Genomic DNA, 8,967 nt, shown 5'->3' with positions numbered 1-8,967 from the left:
TTGCCCTATGGTGGATCAGCAAGAGCCCAAGGTTTAGTGGTAAGAAAGCACAAAAACATTTGAAACCTGAATGACCCTTATTTTGAAATTCAAGGATTAGCCATTAAAAAAAGATTAGGCATTCAAAATACCAATATGCAGCCCAAGTACTGGGTATTCTAGGCACATGGAAAGCACTAAAATATAACAACAAAAAACTGACATATGAATACATAAAGAGAGACTATTAAAGTTGGGATGGGGTAAAGAAGAGTAAGATGAGCAACAAGATAGTAGACTGCTGAAATTAAGTCTCTCCCTTACTGGGGGCAGCTCAGGTTTTGCCCTTTAGGACCTTCTGTTTAGTGGGCATCCAGCTTCAATCATCTCATGATATAATCTCTGGATCCTCAATAGCCATGCAGTGCCTAGCACAGAATTGCAATAAATAAATGCTTGCGGGTATTTATTAATCCTTAATTAATACTTATGGTACACATAACTACCTCTTTGAAGCCTATTAAACTCAAGAGTCAGAGATTTAGATAAAGTCCCTTGCTACTTGTCCACTGGCACTATTTGAAGATGCAGAAAGTGAGTGATATGTAGGCTAATAAACTGATTCTCCTATAGAACAGTAAGGGAGATGAAATGTATAGGCTTCTCCTGAATGATCAGTATGAAGAGGCAGATATTACTCCATATCATTGAAGGCGAACCTTTTAGAGCTTTCAATGATAACAAACACCTGGCTGTGGCACACATGCCATAGGTTCACCACCACTGCTTTGTAGTATACCATGGTATGTGGGTACATGTAACAGAAGCCTGGCTGTTGAAGCTTAACAACAAAGGGTTCGTGTCACTCAGCTAATAGAGATATTCAATTAGTGAAACAGCAACTTCACCAATCCTCAGTTTCAGGTGTCTCCTGTTTTCCCATTTTGTCCTTGTGTTCATCAACTTTTTAGCTGTTCTACCTCTAGCCTAAGGATCTGCACAAGAACCTGCATGATTTGGCTCTCTAGTCCCCTCTTTGTCTCCCACATTGGCGTTTCAGTTTGTGAAACTCCTCCAAGCTCCTTCTGGTTACAGCCTTTTCATTTCTCTGATGGAACACTCCACCCACCCTCCACTCATCATTTGGCTAATTCCTGTTAAAGTTGCTTAATCACATGTCACTTTCTCAGAGGTTTGCTGTGATCCTTCAAATTATATTAAGTCTCTTCTCATACTCTCTCAACATGCCCTGAAACATGTTACCTATAATTAAAATACTTAGTGTAATTTTTCATGTCCATCTTTCTCCCTTCTTAGACTGTAAACTCCATGAGGACAGGGATCATAACTCTTACTTGCCACTAAACAACCAGCACCCAGCCTAGTGCCCAGTATGGATATTCAATAAACATCCATAAATGGGCAAATGTAATAAATGCTACAAAAGAGATAAGTATGAAATGCCTCAGGAACATAGCAGGAACAGCTAATCCCCTCTGGGGAGACCAGGCAAGACTGAGCCTGAAGGACAAGGAGTTAGCTAACTGAAGAGGAGGGAGATTGTAAAGGGACAGGTAGAAGACAGAATGCTTCCTGCAAAAAATAAATAGCACAAGCAAATATTAGAGGTGAGGGTGTGGGGAGCTCAAAAGCAGAAGGAAGTGCAGCGTGTTGCTGAGAGGAGCGGGATACGAGAGGAGAGGGGAACAGTGGAAGATGTGGAGGCCAGGCCAGGTCCTGGGAGGCTTTGTAAGTCCTGGGAGGCTCAGGTAAGTTTCTGCGTTTAAAAAAAAAAAGATATACAGTAAGTCCCCAACCTACAAACATTTGAGTTGTGAACTTTCCCAAATATGAATGGACCTGGCATTATGAACACTTGTAGATGTGAACAAATTGTGGTGGTAGCTCAAGTGTCTGCTGGACATTGTCACAGTTATGCTGCTGTGTGCTTACTGTACAGTGCAACAGCATACAGTACTACAGTGCTCAGTCAGAGCCCAGGATGTCCAGAAGCAAGGGGAAAGCAGTGGTGATGTGGAGAGGACTGCTAGGAGGGGCAAAGCAATATAAACCACATTTGTGTCAAAGGTACAGTATGTAAGACTCACTTATGTTGGACTTAAGAATGAATCCAACTTTAGAAAATTCTCTTGAAACAGAACTGGTTAATAAGTCAGGGACTTACTTCATCATTTATATACAATGAATTTCACCCTTTTAAAGTATATAATTCTCAAGACCAGCCTGGACTGCATAGCGAGACCCTGTCTCAAAAAGACCAATAAAATAAAATAAAATAAATAAGTCAAGTGCTTGTAAAAAGAGGGGGAGAGAGAGAAAAATAAAACAAGTTTAGGATTAAAAGTTTTATGGGGAGAAGGCCATAATCATATTTGCATTTTTATTTATTTTTTTTTTCCGGGTACCGGGACCTCATGCTTGTCAAGCAGGCACTGTACCACTGAGCTAAATCCCCACGCCCAGATTTGCATTTTTAAAAAGTGACTTGACTACAATGTCAAGGCAGAATGGAATGAAGGGGCTGTGGGGAGCAGAGACAACAAGGCTGCAGCTGGCTGATGCTACTGCAGCAGTCTGGGATAGGAAGGTGGCTAGAACGAGGTTAGTGGCAGTAGAGATCAGTTCAGTAATTGGGTAGAGAGCAAAGTTATAGTTCAGATCTAAAATGTCTGGTAAAGCCTCATGCGTTTACAAGGTGACTGGACCTTTGCAGGGGCTAGTCATCAGCAGATTCATCTACTGGTGGATTCAGTAGCTAAATGCACTGTTGGGAGGCGGGCTCCAGTTGGAGGTAGGTCCCTGGGGGTGTGACCTGGAAGGGTGTGTTCTTGTCCCAGTTCCTCCTTGCTACCTGGCTACTATGCAAGGAGCACCTGTCCTCTGCCATGCTCTTCTGCCGTGTCATTTCTGTCTTGGAGCCAGCCAACCATGGACTGAAACTATGAGCCAAAATAAACCACTCTTTTAAGTTGTGACTATCAGGTATTTTGTCCTAGAGATGGGAAAGTGAGTAATACAAGGTCTGAGGAAGAGGGAAGAGGCAAATGTGACACCAAGTGCCTGGCTGGGCCAGCCAGGAAGATGATGAGCCCAGTGATTGAACAAGGGAATGCTGGAAGAGAAAGATGAAATTACCTATATGAGGTAATTTGGGGGCATACAAGTATGCATGTTCAGACCTTATTTGGTAAAGATAGCTCTGGGTCAGAGTTATGGGTGTCAGAATTACTGGCAGATATAAGTCAAGGATGAGATAAACTTGAGAGTGAAGTGTGATCTAAGCAGAGGGCCTGGGAGGAACAGTAAGTGGGAGGAAGGAAAGGAGACACACAAAGAGGAGCTAGAGAGGTGAGTGAGAAACAGGAAAATGGTGCCATGGAAGCCAAAGGGAGAATACTTGAGAGGAGGGAATGGAAAACTGTGCAGTGTTGCACAGAAGTCAAGTATTATGATGATGACTTGAGTTCTATAGATTTAAAATGAAACAGGTCAATGGTGATTTTTGTTAGAGAAGGCAAGCTATAGTTGTACAAGGTGTGAGTTATAACCTCAGAAGAGAGGTATTCTGGGCTAGGTGTGGTGGCACACATCTGTGATTGCAGCACTTGGGAAGCTGAGGCAGGAGGACTACTGTTGAGTTTGAGGCCAGCCTGGGCTACACAGTAAGTCCAAGGCCAACTTGAACTACATAGCAAAACCCTGTCTCAAAAAAAAAAAAAAGAGAGAGAGAGAAAGAGGGGCATCCTCGCTTTGTAACCATATACAGAATATCTACCTTACTTTAGCTTCTATTATTCAACCATAAAATAGAGATAACAGAAAGTGACAGGACAATAGGGACACTCAGGACATGGTTACCCTAACAGAAACTTCTGGTGTTGAGAAGATTAAATGAGATAAGGGATGGGAAAATGCCTTGGAAAAAGCATTCAAAACTTCTACTTTTCTTTCCTATTCTTTTTTTTTTTTTTTTTTGGTTTTTGGTTTTTGGTTTTTGGTTTTTCTCCGGTACTGGGAACTGAACTCACGACCTTGTGCTTGCCAGGCAGGCGCTTTTGCTGCTGAGCTAGATCCCCAGCCCCTTCTTTCCTATTCTTATGTATCACAATTTAGTGACAAATGCTTCCCTTGGGAATTCCTGATATTTCCCAATATTCAGCATCCAGGTAATATCTGTCATGGTTAGAAAATTAGACCACATCTGTGACTAACATTTGGTTTCCAAATGAGTAGCATTTACGCCTCCATAAGAATTATCTGAATCCAGTAAAATGAGGTTTGTTTCATATTATGGCAGAGTGGAGCTTAGTTATACAAAATGAGAGAAAGGAAGGAAATGGGGCCAACAATTAGGAACAAGAATAAAATCAGCCCTCTGCTCCTGCAGTTTAAGGTCCTATTCATAACCCAGGTCATGAATTCTCTCACCTTGCAATCATCTTAAGTGAATCTCTCTGAGGTGAGAAATGGCTAACAGTAAATTTGATTGTTTAGAACAGCTACCAATTATTAAGTGCCTTATTATTAGCCAGTGCTTTGTGTAACTTAGCTCGTTTAATCCTCACTACAACCCTGTGATGTAGGATGGTTTACAGATGAGGGAGCTGATACTTAAAGAATAAGTAGCTTGCCCAGGGCCAAAGTTAGTAAGTGGCACAGCCTGGCTACCTCTCTGAGTCTAAAGCTCCAACTCTTCCCCTAATAGAGTGGATAACTTCATTATTGGCTCTGGAATATATTTTAGGAATATAGAGCCAGTTTGTAATATAGAATCTTTTAAAACTTAATTGCTTTAAATTTGTGAATCAAATCTAATATAGTCTAAAATTAACATGACTTCCCTGTACAGAGATCTAAAAAGGTCAAGAGAAAGTGGATGGGCAAGAGGAAGCCAGCTAGGGTTAGTACTTACTATGACACATCTATTGGGAAAGGTGTCAGGGTAATTCTGCTGAGACAACTGTGGCTCAATAACAGATGGTACTTGGTATAAGTACAAAGTACTTGTAACTGGCCAGCCAACAGAAAACTTAAGGTTATCCATTATCCCAAATGCTTGGAACAAGTGTGTGAGATTTTATAATTTGTCAAATTTTGAATATTTGCATATACATAATAAGAGATCATAAGCCAGGCATGGTAGCGCAGGCCTGTAATCTCAGCACTTGAGAGGCTGAGGCAGGAGGATTGTTGTGAGTTTGAGACCAGCATGGGCTACAAAGTGAGCTCAAGGCCAGCCTGAACTGCACAGCGAGACCCTGTCTCAAAAAAAGACACACACACAAAAAAAAAAAAAAAAAAAGAGAGAAAGAGAGAGATCTGAAGAGATGCAATTCAAGTCTGAACACAAAATCCATTCATATTTCATATATGCCTTAGTCAGTAGCCTGAAGGTGATTTTATACAACGTTTTTAGTGTGCCAGCATTTTGATTGTAACCTATCACAAAGTCAGATGTAGAATTTTCTAGTAGGAACATCATGTCAACATTCAAATATTTTGTATTTTAAAGTATTTCCGATAATCATATTAAGTATGCTTAACATGTATTAAGAAATTGTGAGCCAGGTGTGGTGGCACACCCCTGTAGTCCCAGCACTTGGGAGGTTGAGGCAGGAGGATCATTGCAAGTTCGAGGCCAGCCTGGGCTACAAAGTGAGCTCAAGGCCAGCCTGAACTGCACAGCGAGACCCTGTCTCAAAAAGACAAAAAAAAAAAAAAGAACTGTGGCCAGTTATGGTAGCACATGCTACCTCCTGGAGGCTGAAGGGGGAGAACTGCCAGGAGTTTGAGGCCAGTCTGGATGACAGAGTGAGATCCTGTCTCAAAAACAAAAACAAAAACAAAAACAAACTGTTAAAAGGTAATTTTTTTTTTTTTTTTTTTTTTGGTCCTGGAAATTGAACTCAGGACTTCATGCTTGCCAGGCAGGTGCTGTGCCACCGAGCTAAATCCCTGGCCCCTAAAAGGAAATGTTAAAGGGAAAATGTTGGTTTGCCTTTTTGTATAGGACTATTCAATTTCAACATAATGGTTAATCAAAGCAGATCTAAAAAGCAAAACTGGCAGAAGACAAAGAATAATTTTAGCCAGATATGGTGTCTCAGCCTGTATTCCCAGCACTCAGAAGGCTGAGGCAGGAGGATTTCTGTGAGTTTGAGGCCAGCCGGGGCTCTGTAGTGGGTCCAAGGCCAGCCTGAACTCCATAGCAAGACCCTGTCTCAAAAAAAAAAAAAAAAATTTTAAGCTTAAATCTCTCTCCTCTTGTTCTTCTACTGTTTTTATTATTTTGTTTTGTTTTACTTTTTGGTTTTTGTTTTTTTGAGACAGGGTCTTGCTATGGAGTTTAGGCTGGCCTTGATCTCACTATGTAGCCCAGGCTGGCCTGAACTCACAGTATCCTACTGCCTCCCGAGTGCTGGAATTACAGGCAATCTTCCTCTGCTTACTAAAGTATCTCTTTACTCAGTGAAGGGCAAGGAAAAGAAAAGACTTAACTAAAAAGATAACAATAGAAGTATGAGAGACCAGCTAAAATCCTTTAACTGAAAAGACATTGCAGGGTTTGGGTTCTTCATTAATTACTGGAAGTACAGAGAACTCTTCCACAGCTCAGAAATTATATTCTAAAAAGATGCTATATTATCACATTAAGCTAAACACATCCAGAAACAAATGTATCATGTCATCTTAAAGCCAACTTGTTTCTCAATTACTATGATTTTAACAGCGGCAGCTAGGCATGGTGCTGCACACCTGTAACCCCAGCACTTGGGAGGCTGAGGCAGGGGGATCATTGTGAGTTCGAGACCTGCCTGGGCTACAAAGTGAACTCAAGGCCAGCCCGAACTGCATAGTAAGACCTTGGCTCAAAAAGACAAAAAACCACAACAAAACAAAATTAAAAAAAAAAAAACAAAACCAAAAACAGTGCATCTCAATTCTTTTTTTTTTTTTTTTTTTTGTGGTACCGGGGATTAAACTCACAACCTCACGCTTGCCAGGCAGGAGCTTACACCACTGAGCTATCTCCCCAGCCCCAGCATCTCAATTCTTGAGCCACCATATTGTCCAAGTCTCTCCTTTTCTTCAGGCCCATCATGGTCCATAAGTTTGGGTATAAATGCCTGCTTTGCTCCTCAATAGCTCTTACCTTGGATAAGATAATTTAATCTCCATTTATCTCTTTTTTGATCTGTAAAATGGAGATTATGTCAGTTTGTACTTTATAAGGTTACTGGAAGGGATGAATCAGTACGTAATAAGTACTTCGGATATTTTCTAGACACAAAGGAAAACTCAATAAAAATTAGAAATCATTTTACTATACATCTTTTACAGATAGTTTGTTTTTATACTTTTTCTGTTTGTTTTTTTTTTTACTGTTGTTGATTTCTGTAACATCTTTAACCAAAAAAACAAGCACTAAAGCTGATGTGATAAGGCATGCTGATAGTCCTAGCTACTCAGGAGGCTGTATTGCAAAGATCTCTTGAGCTCACCAGTTCAAGACCAGCCTGGGTAACATAGGAAGATTGCGTCTCAAAACCAAACCAAATCAAACCAAACCCAACAAACACCAGCTCACTTTCCTACCCACTCATCTTCCTTCTGTTCCCTCACTCCTGTCACTTTACAATGTTGGACTGATCCTAGGGCTAGAAACAGGCCCAGCAGCTTCCTGATTATAGCACAGATAGGAAGTAGATCTCTGATGGCCCAGTTCCACAGTGTTCTGCTCACTCTGGAAGCCCAGCCTACTGTGGTCCTTCCAAAATTGAATGAGTCTCCTGGATACAATCTCTCTCTGCTTATGAGAACTAAAGTAGTTTCTGTTGTGTCCAAGCTCTGTTAGAACACACAATACCGACTGAATAGTTTGTCATAAATGGTAGAAATACTTTCCTGGTTTATCTTTTAACTTTATGACAATTTCCTATACACTACAATTTAGTTGTAATCTATATTTTCCTTTATGAATGTTGCTCATTGTGCTTAAAGCCTTTTCACCCCCTAAGATCATTGCTTATTATCTCATTCTAGTTCTTTTAAATTTTAGGGATTTTCTTTCTTTCTTTTTTTTTGAGACAGGGTCTTGCTATGCATTTCAGGCTGGCCTTGAGCTCACTTTGCAGCCCAGGCTGGTCTCGAACTTCACAACGATCCTCCTGCCTCCCTGCCTCTGCCTCCTGAGTGCTGGGATTATAGGCGTGTGCCACCATGCCCGGTGTTAAATTTTTGTTTTTAATGTAGCTTTTAATCAGATGATAACTCATAACTCATTGGAAAGACTACATATTTAACTATAAACTACATAGTTAATAACACATTTAATTATATCCATGTTTGTTCTTACCTTATTCCCTCCTGTCCTATCTAAAGCTAATCTCTTCACCTGGGCTCTTATCTCGCTCCTGTCGCCTATCTCCTAAAAGTAGACAAGACTCCTACTTAAGTACTATAGGGAAGAGGTTTGAGAAATTCAGGATAGCTTGGAAAAGTCACTGGGGAGAATTATGACTCAACAAAAGACACCAACTAGAAAAAAAGGCTTTCTGAACAAGGACACTAGTATGAACCACCATGGTGCTTTCTTCTGTAGTACTTTACACACTGCATGTATACAGCCAAAGTGATCCTCACCCACAGGTTGGGAGGAAGGAAAATGAGAAGAGGTACACTGGCACTCACTGGCATATTGGTGGGAATAATAGACAAGGGACTTTAAGCTGGACAGGAAAGGAGGTGAAGAGAGTGGGAGCTGATCAGGAAAAAACTAGGAGCTAAGGAAATAGACTGTGTCATAGGCCCAAGAATAGTAGGATGTACGTGAAAGAGAGTTAGAATCGTAGAACACTGTGGCCAAGGTGGGGGGACTTGAATTTCATATTTCAGAAGAAATGGGGAGATATAAAACAGATTTTAATATTCTTTGTTGTTGGTGCAAATTCAACTATGAAATAGTTC

Source organism: Chinchilla lanigera, unplaced genomic scaffold (genome assembly GCF_000276665.1).
Source record: "Chinchilla lanigera isolate Chin_1 unplaced genomic scaffold, ChiLan1.0 scaffold00066, whole genome shotgun sequence".
NCBI lineage: Eukaryota > Metazoa > Chordata > Mammalia > Rodentia > Chinchillidae > Chinchilla > Chinchilla lanigera.
Note: the sequence above shows the minus strand (reverse complement) of the source record.